This window comes from Coloeus monedula (genome assembly GCF_965178545.1).
Source record: "Coloeus monedula genome assembly, chromosome: 1".
NCBI lineage: Eukaryota > Metazoa > Chordata > Aves > Passeriformes > Corvidae > Coloeus > Coloeus monedula.
Window position 1 is genome coordinate 52,964,397 of NC_138781.1, and position 16,895 is coordinate 52,981,291.

At 41.9% G+C, this 16,895-nt stretch overlaps 1 long non-coding RNA gene across 1 annotated transcript in view; it reads left to right on the plus strand.

Annotated features, from left to right (window-relative positions):
* LOC309572614 overlaps window positions 1–14,544 on the plus strand; it is a 30,275-nt gene extending 15,731 nt beyond the window's left edge. Inside the window, exons 3-4 of the long non-coding RNA XR_014226382.1 lie at window positions 9,811–9,886; window positions 12,719–14,544. This is a non-coding gene — a long non-coding RNA (uncharacterized lncRNA). The remainder of the gene's footprint in view (window positions 1–9,810; window positions 9,887–12,718) is intronic.
* The last annotated feature ends 2,351 nt before the right edge of the window (window positions 14,545–16,895 follow it).

Genomic DNA, 16,895 nt, shown 5'->3' on the forward strand with positions numbered 1-16,895 from the left:
CTTCTCAAACCAAACTTGTCTCGACTCCCACACTGAACTCTACAGCCTGTCTCCAGCTACATTTGCCTGCTAAACTACACACAATCCCTCTGTCACTCCCTAGGCCAATACACCTCAGGCTGGCCTGAAACTGCCCCACTCATCCCTGTACAGAAAAAAGCCAGCTGTGTCCCACTGTAAGATGTACTGCTAAAGGCACAGTCAAACACTCAAACAGGTCGCCTCAGAGGCCAAACCCCTGGGCATCTCTCCCAGACCATGTACGTGGACACATGCACTGCTGCTCAATCAAGCCTTGAAAGAAGCATGCCCTGAACCTGAGCTGGCTCCTCATGGATCAGAAAAAAGGTGCTGCTGATGCTCAAATACAGCTGAGCATTTATTAGTTGCTCCAATCTGAGATGCCCCATATACACTACATACATATGGATACATGAAGGGTGCAGGGCTGCTCACATGCCCCATTGTTGCCAGGGGGTCACGTCTCTCTGTTCTAGCACACTAACGTCACTCAGCATCGCAGGGACGTAACCAACCTATCCCACCTTTGATGTTCAGTGTGAACAGATGCAAACAGGCAAATATTTTCAAAGAATGAAAAGGAAATGGCTTTGATTTTCTAATCAAGCATCGATTGCCTAATGTCACTAACATTGAATGCAAGGGTGTTTTTTCAGCCTTAGAGTATTCTTTCTTTTTTCAAGCAGTCTGATCTAGTCAAAAGATGAACAAACAAGTAATGACAAGTTTTTACCAGGAACAAAATAAAAGACCATAGCATGCATAGTCTGCTAAAAATGACTTTATTTTTTCCTCTAAGAGTGGGAATTCTACTTGAAAAATATTTCAGAATTTGTGCCTGTATAAATTAGAATTAACTTATTTACCCACAGAGCCCTTTCCACACAGGGTCAAATAACTAACAACATAATTTGTCTTTTCTTTGATCAAAGTTTAATCAAACAGTAACCATAGGGATGTGAGGATATAAAGGCAAAAAAATCAAACACCATGAATAATGCCTCTTAATAGAGATTCAGCAACCATAAAAAAATTTCTAGGTTCCTTGATCCAAACAGAAGAAAACACAAGATTTTACTTGCATTGCTAACGTCACAAGATTGCAACTAGAAGAATACCTGGACATTTGATGTTGTATAGGAATTATTATTTTTGCCTAATTGCTGTGTTCTTCTGGAAGAGTGAAAGGTGTTTCCCATTTTTTATTTCCTGCCCCACGTCTGTCAAAAATAAATACAATTCTGTATTAGAGAGAGAGAGGTTTAAGTTACACACTCAAAGGCCAAATCCTGCAGTCCTTATTCAAAGGAAAATATTTCCTCACTGCATTGGGAGATGAATCTAATAAGCTGATCTCACTTTTGCTACACGAACACATGTAGAAACACAGAAATCCTCAAGTTTTGTCCTGAACACTGAACTGCAGACTCAGCAAACAAACAGCACATAATTATTTGCTCAATTACTCTCGCAGCACAACATCCCATTACCCTTGAGCTGGCAGGAGAAGGACAATGCTCAGTTCTGATTTTTTTAATACCTTTTTCCGTAGTTTTTTAATATTGCTGAATCTTGGCAGATCACCATGGGACAGCAAATATTGCCTTCCCACTTCAACACATTTTAAAAGTTTAAATCTTAGCATGGACAAAAGAATGTATGTTCCCCAGGTAATGCCTCAAAAAAAAAAAAGGACAAAACCCCCACAAACCACAATGTCCTGGAAATTTTCCAAACCTACTTGGTCTGAGCCAAGTATCTGGTGTGGAAAATTACACTCTAAATGGTTAAGAATTGCTAGAAGCAATTGAAAACAGCTTTTCCCAAAGGAAAGTGTTGGGCAACCTTACGGATAAGCGACCTTACAAGTTCTGCACTAAACTAATAATAAAAAAAGGAATACCAAGTAAATAATGCTTTTGTTTACATTGTTCCTATCTCCTCCTGAGATGATGAGTGTTAACTGTTTAATGGCTTGCTACAGCTACTCAAGTAATAAATCAGAACTGATGGCTTTCCCTTAGTTGTGAGATTCCGTTGTCCACATTGATGCACCCACCCTCTCTCACTTCACCCTCCTCCAGCACAGCAGAGGGGACAGTGTGCAGCTCAGTCTCATTAGTAGCCACATCCTGACAGCAATTTATCCTCTAGCTTTTTGAGGCAGGGGGGAGGATAACAGAGTCAGGCAATTTAGTTTAATTGCAGTAGGCACACAGAAGAGCTGCACCCTCCTGCCCCTGCTCGTCTTGCGCTGCTCCAGAAAAGGGCTGCTGCCCTGTGCTGCTCTGACATGGATCAACCCCAGCCAGCTCTTTGCCTTTTATTCTGCTATTTATTAACTGATGCCCACAGATAATTCCAATGTACTCTGGCCTCATTATAAGAAGGCAGACTCTCAGTTCAGTAATCTCCTAGGATAAAAGAAAACAAGAAAAGAAGAGGAGAAAGTAATTTATGTAATTCAGGAATTACGGCAAGGCTTGAGAAAGATGGGCCGCTTTCTCAGCTCCTACAAAAGGCATCCATGGGCAGAAGGATGACTGGCCATAGTCAAGATGTGCCTCAGCCTGCCTTGGTTAATGCCTTTGTGGTAGCAAACCCATAGTTTTCATTGTTTCCTTCCGAGCTTGGCACTGTCTCTGTTGTGCTTGGTCATAGCACTGCTACAAAGAGATGGTTTAGCACAATGGTGACACCCTCAATTATAAAGAAATGGGATTATTATTGATTTCAAAGTCAGGATTTTATTTTTGCCTGATCTTTCTCTTGTTCACCCTATAAACCTTGAGCCCAGCCTCCCCCCGGCAGCTGCCCAGAGGGTCAGAATGCAGAAAGCCATCACCTTCTACTGCTACAATGGCCTCCCTCAGAGAAAGAGAGAAAGGGAGAAAGAAGGAGAGTGAGAAGGAGAGAGAGTGAGAAGGAGAGAAAGAGAGAGAAAGAGGAAGGGAAGGGGAAGGGAGGGGAGGGGAGGGAAGGGAAGGGGAAGGGAAGGGGAAGGGAAGGGGAAGGGAAGGGGAAGGGAAAGGGAAGGGAAAGGGAAGGGAAAGGGAAGGGGAAGGGGAAGGGGAAGGGGAAGGGGAAGGGGAAGGGGAAGGGCAAGGGGAAGGGGAAGGGAAGGGCAAGGGGAAGGGCAAGGGGAAGGGCAAGGGAAGGGCAAGGGAAGGGGAAGGGAAGGGAAGGGAAGGGAAGGGAAGGGAAGGGAAGGGAAGGGAAGGGAAGGGAAGGGAAGGGAAGGGAAGGGAAGGGAAGGGAAGGGAAGGGAAGGGAAGGGAAGGGAAGGGAAGGGAAGGGAAGGGAAGGGAAGGGAAGGGAAGGGAAGGGAAGGGAAGGGAAGGGAAGGGAAGGGAAGGGAAGGGAAGGGAAGGGAAGGGAAGGGAAGGAGGGAGGGAGGGAGGGAGACAGAAAGAAAGAAAGAAAGAAAGAAAGAAAGAAAGAAAGAAAGAAAGAAAGAAAGAAAGAAAGAAAGAAAGAAAGAAAGAAAGAAAGAAAGAAAGAAAGAAAGAAAAGAAAGAAAGAAAGAAAGAAAGAAAGAAAGAAAGAAAGAAAGAAAGAAAGAAAGAAAGAAAGAAAGAAAGAAAGAAAGAAAAGAAAGAGAATTTATCTTTTACCAACCTAACAGTCTTAAAAATTAAAAGTGGGGGTACTTTTCCTGGAAAAGCAGCAACCTTAAATGGTTGCCTTTTCAAGTTCAAATTCAGAACAGTAAGTTGTAAAAGCCCTGGAGCAGAGTGAAAGCTGCCATGTTTGCAGAAGCTGAGCTCACAGCAGAGGCTAAAACCCAGGCCCCACAGCCCCACTCTGCAGCATGCTTCCCGCCTGCATGTGCCTTCCTGACTTGGTAAAGCTCTCCTGTTAAGCATGAATAATGAACTGGTTTGGGTTAAAAATAACTTTCTTTTTCCCCTCAGCTATTTTTTTTTTTTTAAACCAGATCATCCTCACAAATCCAGTCCACAAAGCTGCTCTGCAAATCATTCATCTAGCAGAAAGGCTGCTGCCAAAATGCAAGGGCAGAGCAAGCCATCCTGGGCTTAACACAGCAGTTGCTGGTGATCCTCTCCCAAGAAAATATTACTGCCTGCAAAACCCCTCAGGTTAGCTGTACAGAACTACTGTGGGGCACTTGGTCAGAGGAGAAACTGCTTGTTCACTGCTTATTATTGCTTTTTTATTGAGGCCATTACTCTCAAGTATCCCTCTCTTCATCTAGTTCTGCATCTAAAATGAAAGATAGACTCACAATGTCTATGTTCAAATCATCCTTCATCCACATTATGTGAACACAGCTGCAGCTTTTGGGAAATGCCAGGTTGCACAGCCACCCTTAGGAAGGGCCCAAGCCCACCCCCTCTTGCATGGCACTGCCTGGCAGAGTGGCTGGCCATGTTTCCCCTTTCAAGACACCCATCCATATCCCACCTGCACTTCCATGCACTGTAAGGCCTTCCCTAGGAAGGAGAGGGGATGTATTTCCAGCCTGCCTGCCCAATGTGCCTGTGCTAAGCATAGAAATCTGTGGAGCTGTGCTGGGAGATGTGATAAGCATGAGGCTGCTTTCTCTGGCTCCCACAATGATTAAGAACATGCCTTCTCATCTCTTCATGCTTATCACTTCCCAGTGCCACATCCTGGTTCCCTCTTGCACCTTATGAAAGCTTTTGACCATTTTTCAATAACATCAGTGTGCATATTCTCTAACTATCCTCTGGTTTTATCTGTAGGCAATTATTAGACTGCCTCTTTCTTATCTGTCCTTTCCTCCACTTCTAAATATGTCACCCCTCCCAATATCTGCTCTATTGTACTGGCTTTCTACTACCTCTCTCTCCCTCCCTTCAGTCATGTATAAGCACTGTCTGCTCTATGCAGCAAAACGAGGGGAGATCCAGACTATGAGTCTTTTTTCTTCTTCTTTGCTATTTGCCATTTTCACCTTGAGTCTTTTTCTAAGTCTACTTGTAGTGAATCAAACCCTTTCTCCCTGTATAAGGATCTCTTTGCTGGAACAGCCTCTGGTACTGGTGGATTCCCTATTGCCTTTGTATAACGCCCTTCTCAGAGGCTGTACTTTGTTATCCGATGTGAGGCCAATTTAAATATCCCCTACTGTACAAATATCTGTCACACTTCAAAGGTAGGTTGTAGATCTTAAAGCAAAAGCGACTATACTGGCAACTCATAACTGATACTGCTTCAGCTAATTTTACAGGAGAACTTCCTTTATAATATGTGCCATTTCTGGCCAGAAAGAATATCCAACATCCAGCACCTGGTACAATTGCTTATTCTCCCCTGCAACAGCACTGCTTCTTCAAATGTTGTATTTTCCTTTTTCATCCACACACACTATATTTTCCTGAGGTGAGGCAAAACACAGGACTTCCATCTAAATTTTATAAAAGTCATACTCTTTCTTTACTCCTATGCCATTAAACACCAAGCAGCAGTGTTATACTGGAAGTCATGAATCCATTACTCTTAGATATGAGCAAATGCACTGACTATGCTCTGGGGTAATTGCTCACACTGAAATAGTCTCTCATGTATGTTCACTGTTAGAACTGTATTCAGTTCTAGTTCCAATCCTCACTCTGAAGACACACAAAGTGAGCAGAGTTTAGTAAACTCTGCCCAGTCACCAAGTTCTGCAAATGAAGGGATTTAGGAAGAAGATATTGATTCATTTCAGCTGGGATTTACAGTGGCTTTATTGCACCCACAGCACCTTAAGACGCCGTCACTCTTTGGAGTACCTGCAATCAGTGCAGTCCTTTTCATAAATACCACAGATGAAATTATGCTCCGCTTTTACAATTTATGCAAATGCTTTTTGCCAGACTTTTGCAGCACATATACCTCAAGCTCAGGTTTGAGGAACTCAGAAATTAGTTTATCTGTATGTGGCTGCACTAAATACAGCTCAGCATTTTTCTTTTCAATGTTCCTCATGTCCAGCATATTTGTTTGAAACCAATTTCTAACTCATTACCTTTACCTCTAAATACCTTTGGACACGTTTCCCTAACAGGAAGTCTGCTTCAGCTTTGCTTTGTGCTCTGATGTTGTAAAACCATGCTCATTTACTTTAAGCTTGATCTAGAGCCTTTGTCCACTGCCTTCTGGATCCTTGAAAGTCAAGAGCTTTGCTGTTCCTACATCTGTCTCCATTTTCAACACCACACTGTGAATCCTCCTGTTAATGACACACAGGCATATTGTCCCTCTTTAGACACATATAGCTCCAGGGAGCAATGCTGTACCTTTAGCCAAGAAACACTTTTCTGTCAAGCATCTCTACTTTCGTGTCTTGGCTGAGTGGTAAACAGGGTCAATCCCGAACTTGAGCCAGCTGCTCTACACTGAAGCTTTTCCTAAAAGTGCTATCAAAGCTCCTAAGTGTGAAGCTCTAATTCCTAAAAAACATGGCTTCTCCCGTTATTCTGGAGCCCTTAGAATATCCTGACCCATATCCAAACTGACTTTTTTTTTATTTGAAAGCTTCTTGCTGAGCCCTTCATGAAGCCAGTGACATTTCAGTGTTGAAGCCTTCTGTGTGTAGCCTCAGTCAGAGCTGTCTCCCCACCTTCTGTCAGTGACAGTTTCCTTTTCTATACAGGACACTTAATTGTCTCCCAATTCCAAGTATTTCAGTCCAAACTCCAAATGTCATCTTCCTTAAAAAAACCAATAAAATAATAAAAAGCCCCACCTGGCTGCTGGCAAGCAGTTTGGTAAGCTTGTCAGTACTGATTCCAGTTTCAAGTTGTTTGAGACATTAATCTTGGATTACTCTGCTAAAAGCTGTAGCAGGCACATCAAATATTGTCCTTCATTATTATACTTCATTCCACTCCAAAATCACTGTTGTTGACAAAAATGTGTCTGTAGCTTGAGAAACCTACATTTTCAACTCCAAATAGCACATCTTTCTTTGTCTGCATCTTCTGTAAGATGGTTTTCCTCTATCAGCATGTCAGGTCCACACTCACAGCTTTTAATCAATCAGTTATAATCACACCACATTCAAAACCTACCTCTCTCTAACCCCAAATATCGAATATTCCCACGTCACCTCCTATCCTTCCAGCTTCTCCCACTGTAATACAAGCCCTACCTACATTACATATGTATTTTCCTATCCTCTTCATTCTCCTTGTCTTCCTATTGAAAATTTCATGAGTGTTTGTATAAGATGCTAAAAGAATTTGACAGGTGTTTTGCTTGCATTAAAAGAGAAAGTATTTCTAGTAACCAATCCTATTATTACATTATGACTAGAGGGATAATCATATAAGCATTTCATGCTTACAAGCATTGCTTTTAAGCAATGTTTTTTCCTTTTCTTTTTTTCTTTTAATCATCTTTTTTACTCAATAAAAGCAAGTGAAGTAAAGCCCTCAGTTTCTATACTGACAATATGTGATGTCAGATGAACTTTTCAAAACTCTGCTCTCTCCCCATCCTGCCAGATTTAACTTCAAAAGGACCAATGCCAATCAATCCAAATGCTTGGAAGTTCGCTTCTCGAGGATTTCTACCTAAATTGTTTAATACAAAATGTTGTGTTTTCTTTTAGGAACCACAAGGAACAAACAACTTTAGATAAATAATTTCATAAATGGTGACACAAAGTTCCATATTTATTATGTTAGCAGTTTCTCAGGTAACATCTCCATTTACAACTAACATGTTTCCTTTTGCTGCCAGCATAACCTGTACACTCTGTGATGCAAGAGCAACCTGACTCTTGGTGATTCTTTTGTCAATAAGATGAAAATGTAGCAGATCAGACTCTGCTTCCAAATGAACTTGTGCACAAGGGAGCTTACTTTCATCCTACAATTGGTTGTTAATTAGATATGTTATACTAAGGAGACCATAAGGCTCAAAGAAAATCTTACAGAATTTTTGTAAGTAATTACAAAGTATATTTAAATCCACAGCTTGAATTAAAATATACAGAAGGAAAACCTTTCTTTGATAAATTTCACACTACTAAGGTAAGTATTTGAATGATTAAGATCTGGATTTATGTTTGGGGGCATAGATCCATCATTATTATAACCTTTGGTAGTTTCTAAATGGTTGAAAAATATTTTTGCTGCTGTTACATGATGCAACAAGACAAGCTTGAAATAATATCAAAATAGCATGCTGCTACCAAGTGAAAATACTGTCCAAAATAAAACATCTTCAGAGAACATGGCAAGTGTCTCCAGCACAGTAGTTGGTCATGGGCTCTTACCAGGACCTTCCCTGAGGGTTGAGTAGCTTCTCATTGCTGCTTTCTACTGCAGGTCTCAAATGGGAACACTATGTGAAAAATGACTTAATTTTTTATCATCTAAAATAGAGAAAGGGGAATGATACTGGTGAAATCTGTTCTGGAAGTTGTGATAGAAAGCACACTAGAAAGAAAGTACCTGCAAAAGTATGGAGAGGCAAAAATAAAGTGAGAATTAAAGAAAATGGATAAGACTAAGAAGGAAGCAGCATGGGAAGTCAAGAACCTTAAAATAAAAAGGATTCATATATTTTTAGTACGTAAATATGTTCAACTCACAGGCACAATTCAGTTGTAATTCCAGTGCAAAATAGGAGGAGCATTATGGCTTCTGTCAAGGTCTTCATAGTGCAAGCAGGGAGCCCTGTTTGTTTGTATGTGCCAGCTGAGCAGATGCAAGCAGAATGTCCTGTATCATTTCCCATGCCTTGCTCCCCACCAGTGAGGTTCCCTCTGCCATTGCTGAGATGCACTCTCACTGGCTTGAGTATGCTTGCACAGAGACAGGCATGATGCCAAAGCAGCAGTAGACCCCACCTCTCCAGCACAAACCTACCCCTGGCCTTGATGCCTTAGGTTTTAATTTTTATATTTTTCAAATCCTGTACTGCCTAGTGTGTAATTCTGAAGTTTCTTGTGGCCTGTTACTGTTCTCTCATGCTGGGTAGACATAAAAAACCCTCCCTAGGTTTGCTCTCCAAGGACACCTAGATTGTCCTAGGCCCCAAAATATCTAAACTATGGCCTCTGAAGAGGAGGGCAAACCTGGGGTAGCTACGTCATTAACTGGGGTTGTAATTGGAGGATTGATCCTGGTACGCAAATGGACCAAACTTATAAAAGTGTGAAGAACTCGTGACCCAGGGTCCATCTTGGGTGTAGTCTTTTCACTGCTCAGGGTGGACCTTTGAAGGCCTTTCAAATAAATGCCTACCTTTATTCCCTTATTCTTGTCTAGTCTCTGTTTTTACATGGCCATCTCAGGCATCAGCCTGAACCACTATTTTCAAGGTTAGGATAAAATCTTTAGAGAGGGTTATTTTTGAGGAAAAAATTCTGATAAGTGTAGAATCTAGGTAGCATACATAGTAGAAAATAATTTCAACAGCATGATAGTTTCTATTTGTAAACACGATTGCCCCCCACCAACACAATTACAGCAAAAATACTGTATAGTATGGTCTTCAGGATATTGATTACAGCACACATTGTTCCTTTCTTCATTGTGGTCTTCAGAGCTCTATTTTCCAGGGTGGCACTGAAGATTTAGCTGGCATGCTTACATGATCTATAACCCCATAGTTTACCTGTCATATGTGTGACTCAGAGTTAACCATCCAAGGGAGAAGTTTAGCAAAATTTTTTTCCTACCGCAGCTCTGATGCCTGGCAGAAGTCAGGCCTAACACGGTGATTTTCTGTTTATGAACATTTTACATTGCTCAGCCCTTCCAGTACTAGCAAAGCTCAGTGTCCATGTTTTCATGTCTGCCTCTGCAGCCTCCTCACCCCTGGCAGCAGCTTGCTCCTGACTTCTGGGAAGACCTGGGATTTATTCCCGGACAGGAAAGCTGAGGTAGGGACTGGAGAATTAAGTATTTCCTTTTATTCTAACTTTAAGAGAAATGTTTGGATTTCTGCATCCTGTAAACGGATCATTTCTATGTGCCTCATATCTCTGCTTGCCTTGTATTTATCACCTGGTCAATGCATTTCAAACTTCTTCTCAGGTGGCCTCCAATAGAAAGGATTGTAGATATTGATCCTCAAAGTCCCAGGGGACCTACAAGTGCTCTTGTTTATAAAAAGCTCTATCATTAAAAAAAAATATTTTCTGCTTCAGTCAAATCATATGAAGTCCACCATCTTCTGTCTCAGCCCCTTTAAGCAGAATTTCTCCTCTGGCTGTAAATGAGTTCAGTGTATACCAGCGACATATAAGTGATGTGGCCAAATTCCCTTTTCCTTTGCTGCAGCCAGGTGCTAGGCTGCTAAAGAAGCCAGGACTGCATCAGGCTGCTATTTAAAACCTCAGCCAACTGCTTCACAGCTGGATCCTAAAACCCAACCTGAAGAAGCCAAGCACCACTGTGTTAACCTTACGTGAAATAAGGTCTTCGCTGCTCCCATCAGATCAATACAGTCCCCTTCTCCTGCTCCAAAATCTGCAGGTGTTCCTCATGCCTGAGGCCACAGAAGGACCCAGCAGCCCTTTCGCTGGCCATGACATTGGCAGCTACACGATTTCTCTGAGTAATCCTTCAATATTCACAAATAGAAGAAATGAAAGGGCAGCTGCTTGTGCTTCCTCAAACAAAGAGCTCCTGGCAAGTCTTCCTAAAAGCATCAAAACCCAGAAAAATAAATTCAAAACATGTTAATTCTCTCTAGCTGAAAAAACCCTAAACCCTAAATTATCCAGTAGATTAATTTTCCCTTCTTATTTTTGTTATTTCCAGTCAGCTGGTATTTTTCCCAAATTAACATACTGCTCATGTTTTTAGATGAATTTAAAACTCAGATCTTCTTCATACTGAAACTCACATCTGCTAAATTCGTGAGAGCAGCTTTAACACTGCACATAATTTTAATTCTGTATTAGGAAGAAAAAAAAAAGTGAATCTGAGCTAATAAATGTGTCATCCTATGTCATCCTTGCTGATAAGAATTAAAACCCACACTGTTATTTAGGACATAAATAATTGGTCATCAGGCAAATGTCAGGGCATACCCAGCTCTCTGCCCAAGCAGAATACATCTCAGGTGGTGCCAGGAGAGCACTTTGCACCAACAGTAGTGTTAATTTGATAAGGAGCACGCTAGTCTGGGGATGATGTCTGGGGAGGAGCCACTGCCAAGGGTTTCCTGGCAACCCCAAGGCTTTTGGAGGTCATTGACCCATTTCGATCACATTTGAAAAGGAGAGGAAATCGCTTCATACCTATCTGGAGTCCTACAAGTTTTGTAGAAAAGCAGTGGGCTAGAGAAACTAAAGATCACAGCCCACTGGGTCTATCCTGTGGGAAACGTTTTACAAGGAACTTTCCATACAGAAAAGGGAATTAAGGAACCAAAGACACAAACATTATGGCAAAGCAGCCTTCATTAACTCTGCTGCTCATAGAACAACTTGAATTTGACACTGGGCAATTCCAGCCAATAATGACACCTTCAGCTCAGCAAAAAGTCTTAGATGAAGACAGGGGAGGTTTAGAGGCTGTTCAGTTACATGTTATTCAACGCAAAATCATGCTCTACAACAATTTTGAGTATTGGGATATTTTTGTCTTGCTGTTATATAGAAGAATCCAAAAGATAGCTTAGGTAAGGAAATCAGCTGTGAAAGTGAAGAAAATAATTGCCTTACAAAGGGGCTGAAAGAGGAAAATAGTGCAGTTTTAACAGTTTGTATTGATCAGGTGAGTTGGTACTTTATTTCCTCTTTTTTTTTCCCTGTAAAGAATACTCACAGAATATGCAATAAAGTAAGTGCTATTTCTCACAACTTTCCTCATTTTAGGCCCTGACTCTATTTTGTTTTCTGGCTTGTTTTTAAAGTTGATGGAAATAATTAAGGAGGCCCTTAAAAAACTTTTGGTTGCTTTTGGTTGATTTCATCCTTAGGTTTGTGTTGATAGAAAACAAAACCGATACTTGTTAAAACCTAATAAAAGCATTAGGTTTTTTTCCAAAAATATGATTAAAAAGCACCTAGGGAACCATGTTTTGTGATGATGCTTGGAGGTCAGTGGAAGTCTTACAAGAGTGCTGCCACATGAATTGCCAGGCTGCTTTGCAGCATGTTCCTCAACTTGCTGTGGGCATGCACTCCTCCTCTGTCAACCCTCCTAACATGAAACAGTGGAAAGCCAAGCACAACCAAGAGCAACTTCCATGCATGAGCTCTGGCAGACGTATGGTTAACAATGAATTTGTGTGTCCAATCTATAGGGAGCCTGTGCCAATGCCCTGAAGCAAGAAAGGTTTCTGGGTTAGGGTTAGGGTTGGGGTTAGGGTTAGGGTTCTTGTATGGTTAGGGTTAGGGTTTAGGTTTAGGGTTAGGGTTATGGTTAGGGTTATCTCAGAAAAGAGGAGAAAATTATTGTAATATAATTTAAGGCTGCTGTGCATGGAATTATTCCAGGCTTTCAGAGAAAATTTACGTTGCTGAGCGTAGGCACAGGATACACATTGTTCCTCTTCCCAAAGCCACTTTTTTCTACACCGATTCTGTTTGTCATCAATACCATCAGCTTTTTCGATGCTGCACACCCACAATATTAGAATATTTTCCTGTAGCATAAGTAATTACAATGAGATGCTGTCATGCATGAAAGGAGGAAAAACAATTGGTATGCTGTTGGCTTTTCCTCACTACATCTCTTACCAATGACCTTTGTCCTCACAGATTGTTCCGGATTCTCCGATGTATTTCTGGGATGGTACATCCACCAGTTCTCCCCACCTGCCTGCAGCTGTGGCACAGTTTCCTGGAGAGATCTGATGCAGGGCTCGGTCAGGCCTCAGTAAGCCTGCTGCTCTTTCAACCTTCCTATGGTCTCAACAGAGATCTTCTTGCGTTCTTCAAAGATTAACTCACCAGATCTGTTATTTTGGTCAGAATCATTTATGATTAGCATTATGCATGTCCCTTCCTCCTCTGAGTTATGCTGTTTTCCTGCAGGGCCCTAAATAACTGAGAGAAAGCACTATCATGCTGATAAGGTCAAGAGTATTTAGTTTAAAACCTGCAGAAATACATCTCACCACTGTAAGGGGTCCAGGATCACCTTTACTAATGCCAGGAAAGGGCACAGGTTGAGACAGGTAGAAGCAAATCTCCAGCTGCACAGACTAGTGAAGGCTTCACATACTGATCTGAGATATTCCAAATGACACTTTACTCAGCTGAGAGATCAAGACTTGTGCTTTGGCTGTCTCACAGAGGAACACAGAGAGACGCCACTGAGATCAGCACTACCCTGCTTGGCATCTTTGGAGGTGCAAAGAAAGCTATGGACACTTACATGATTCCCTGGCATTCAGGATGGTGTTCTGATTCTCTCCTCAGCCCAGTATTAGCCTCACAGATTTTCTAGACCACTGATGGTTTCAAAACACTTTGCCACACTTTGAAATACAGCATTACATAGATGAAAACAAGGAAATACCTCAGCACTTCTTTGCATACAGTTGGCTTTTCAAAAATGTTTTCTGACTACTTTGGAGACTCAGCTGTTGAACACACTGAGAGAAGAAAAAATGCGCCTGTGAAATGTTGCATGTCATAGGAAAGAGGAGAAGCTGCTGGTTTTCCGTCATTGTGCAGTTCCCCTGATTCCCCTTCCCTTCTCCCCAGAACAAAAATGGAAAAGAACACTCAAACTGGGGCAAGAGGGTCTTTAAGTAGCATCTGAAGTCAGCACCAATCCAAGGGGCAGTCTGCTCCATGTGTATGCACAATGTCTGGCTGAAACAACTAACAGAGCAGAACTGGTCACCAGTTTTTAGCAGTAATGAAAAGATTTCCATTAATCTCAGCTATAAATTGCAGTGAGATGGAGACAGCTGGGCTCCCACACTGCAGCACCTTTGTTTTCTACATGTCATTTCAATAAATGTCATCTGCTGGCCCTGAAATTGGTTTGTTATGGGTTGTTATGGGATTTTTTGCATCAGGATCTGAATTCCCACAGGCTTAAGAGGAGATCCAGAGCCATGCTGGCCCATAGTCTGAACTGAGGATGCAAAGCTTAAGGCAGTGAGAGCTGTTCTGTGTCTGAAGCCTGCTAGTACACCTGGCACTGAATGCCAAAATTCTACCATTCCACAGGCCAAAAATTCTGGGGGCTGTTAAAATGGTCATTGCCGATCTTTGCAAAGTCAAGCCGCTGGTACTATCATTAGCCCAGGATTTGTGCTCCATGGGATCTGTGAGATACCATGCCCTGATTAATCATTTTCTTTCTACAGTGGTACCAAGCTGGTAAATTGGGCCCCAAGGGGGACAAAATATTAAAAATTTCCAGGTTTGCCTTTCATCTGATTTTACCCATAAGTGCAGCCTCTGTGTTGTCCCTCATTCCCTATTCCCCATCCTTTCAGTGTCCCCTGACTGTGGGCCTTTACCTCTCTGGCTTATTTTAAACCTCACTGATGCAGAATACCAGTCAGAAGGAGAAGGGTTGGTTGCCTGGGGAAAAAAGAGCCAAAGAAGACATTTTCATCTTTTTCACAGGGACTGATGAGTGGAAGGGTGAGTTCACAGTGGCTCTTGCAGCAATGTTCCTTTGTTCTGCCTCTATTAAAACAGACATTGAGAAATAAAAATCATAATTTTAATTTCTTGCCTATCTAAATCATTCTCCTACTACTTCAAACCCCTTTCTCACAGACAACAGTCAAATTTGCACCCATTGAGCAAAAACTGCGCCTGATAGATTTTTTACTCTTCTGTGTTTTTCTATATTTTATGGATAGATAAACAAGAGCAGCAGTTTCTTGAGATCAAAAAAGAACCAGGGCACTGACATAGAACAAAACTGCTGTTTTATTCAAACTGCTTTCTGTGGGAGAGAGAAACTGGCTACTGGAGATACTTGTGAGCAACCAGATTGTCACGAGATTCAGAAATACATATCTGGGGAAAATATGTATCCCAAGCACAGCTGAACAGTAGAGGTCCAGATGTCATTCTTTTTCCATTCCAGGAAAGGGGAAAAGGTTTCCTACAAAAACATATTTTTTCCCTGTCTCAGGAAAAGCTGTATTAATAAATAAGCATCACAGTATGAATCTCTGCCCTGGCTCCATCTGTTAAGCTACTACAAGACTCCAGAGAGAGTCTTCACACAAATAACATAAAATAGAAATGAAGAGTGGCCTGGAATTTATTTCTCAGAGCCATAAAGCCAGGAAAAGCAGATAAGTCCATGCTGCCAGGGTAAGAAACATACCCTGAACCGTTACATTTGCCTTGGTTCCTTCTCTGTTGGCCGCTAGTGTACAGACAGAACTTAGCGTTGGTCAGATTTTTGACTGACCAGGTCATGTTTTTTCCATTAAAGGGTGAACCACCAAGGAGTCACAACACAGTTTCTGCCTCTCCCAGAGGAGCAAAGAAGTTATCCTGAGGCACTCTTTCCCCTTGGAACATGTGAGACAAACAGCATGGAGGAGACCCAAGGCTGATAAAGCTTCTCTATGTATATTTCTCTCCAAATGCTCTCCCAGCAGTGTTTTCTGTAGCACTGTCCTGATGTACTAAGGTGTGGATGTTGCAGTTACAGGACAGGAGGGTGCTGAGGCAGAATAAGCACATACTGCCCTGCTGAGCTTCTTTGGAGATGAAACAGCCAGCTGCAACTGGAGGAGTAACTTGGGTGAACTTGGCCTGAGAAAAGAAACTATGCTTTGGCAGGACTGCAGGTTGCTATTTCAAGAGCAGAAGTAGACTTTGGAGTAAAGTTCACTGTGTAAATGAGTTATGGGTAACATTTTAATGTTACCCATTGATAATATTGATTATGTAAAGTAACCCAAAAGTACAAGCTGAGAGCCAGAGCACAGTTCTCTGGGATCAGTCCCAGGGATTCCCTCTGTAATCGATACCTCCTTAACATCTCAGCCCTTCTTTATAGTAACAATACCTACTTTCTTTAAATCCCTAATTTTCCTAATTTTTTCTGTTCTTTTTTGTTAATTAAAAATCCTGGCTAGTTTGCATAAGTCTTCAGCTAATTTTCCAAGTGTTCCTCCTGAGTTTTCTATCTTTTCTGCATCCCCACCTCTATGATCCACTTTCTCTCTGTACATCAGTCTTCTGAAACCTTGCTGATATTCATTCATGTTTGTTCATAACTGTCCAACAAGCTCTCACAATAATACTCAGTGGTTTGGAACTTGCAAATCCTTTCAGGGGATTCAAGATATCAGCTTTCCATACATTTTTTTCAAGTTTTCTTCTGAGCCTTCAGCTTTGTGCATGAGAATAACCAACAATATTATGATGTCATTTTATTAGAAAAAGCTCACTAAGGGACTGCACACAGTAGATACTCTGAACATGTGTAGGGTAGCTCTAACCAAGAATTTCCTAGCAAATCTGCATCTCTGTGGAGTTGTAGACTGCTTAGGCTATCAAGTGCTTTAGCAATCTGCTCATTACATCGTCACATCCTACCAGAGATGAGTGAGAACTCAGTTCTGCTGACTTGCAGCTTCCAGAGCAGCCATAGCAAAAGGTCAACAGCTGAACGCTGTGGGCCTTGGGACCAAGGACTCTGTCTGTCACCTGTGTTACTTGTTGGATTGCTAAAGAAAACCCCCAGCAGCCATGTCAGCAGGCTTATGCCACACGGACACGCAGGTTACCTTGTTCTTGCCTTCTTCAACCCCTGCAGCTCAGGAATCACCCTGCCTCCACTAGATGCCACTGGGGCCTCTTCACCAAGGTAAATCACTTGCCAGCAAGGCACTCTCCAGCCCCTTAGAGTACCATGTCCAGGTACCACCCCTCTCTGGATACAAGGTATCCAGGGCTTCCCAAACTCCATGGTGCATTTCTGCTCGTATCTGTGATGGAC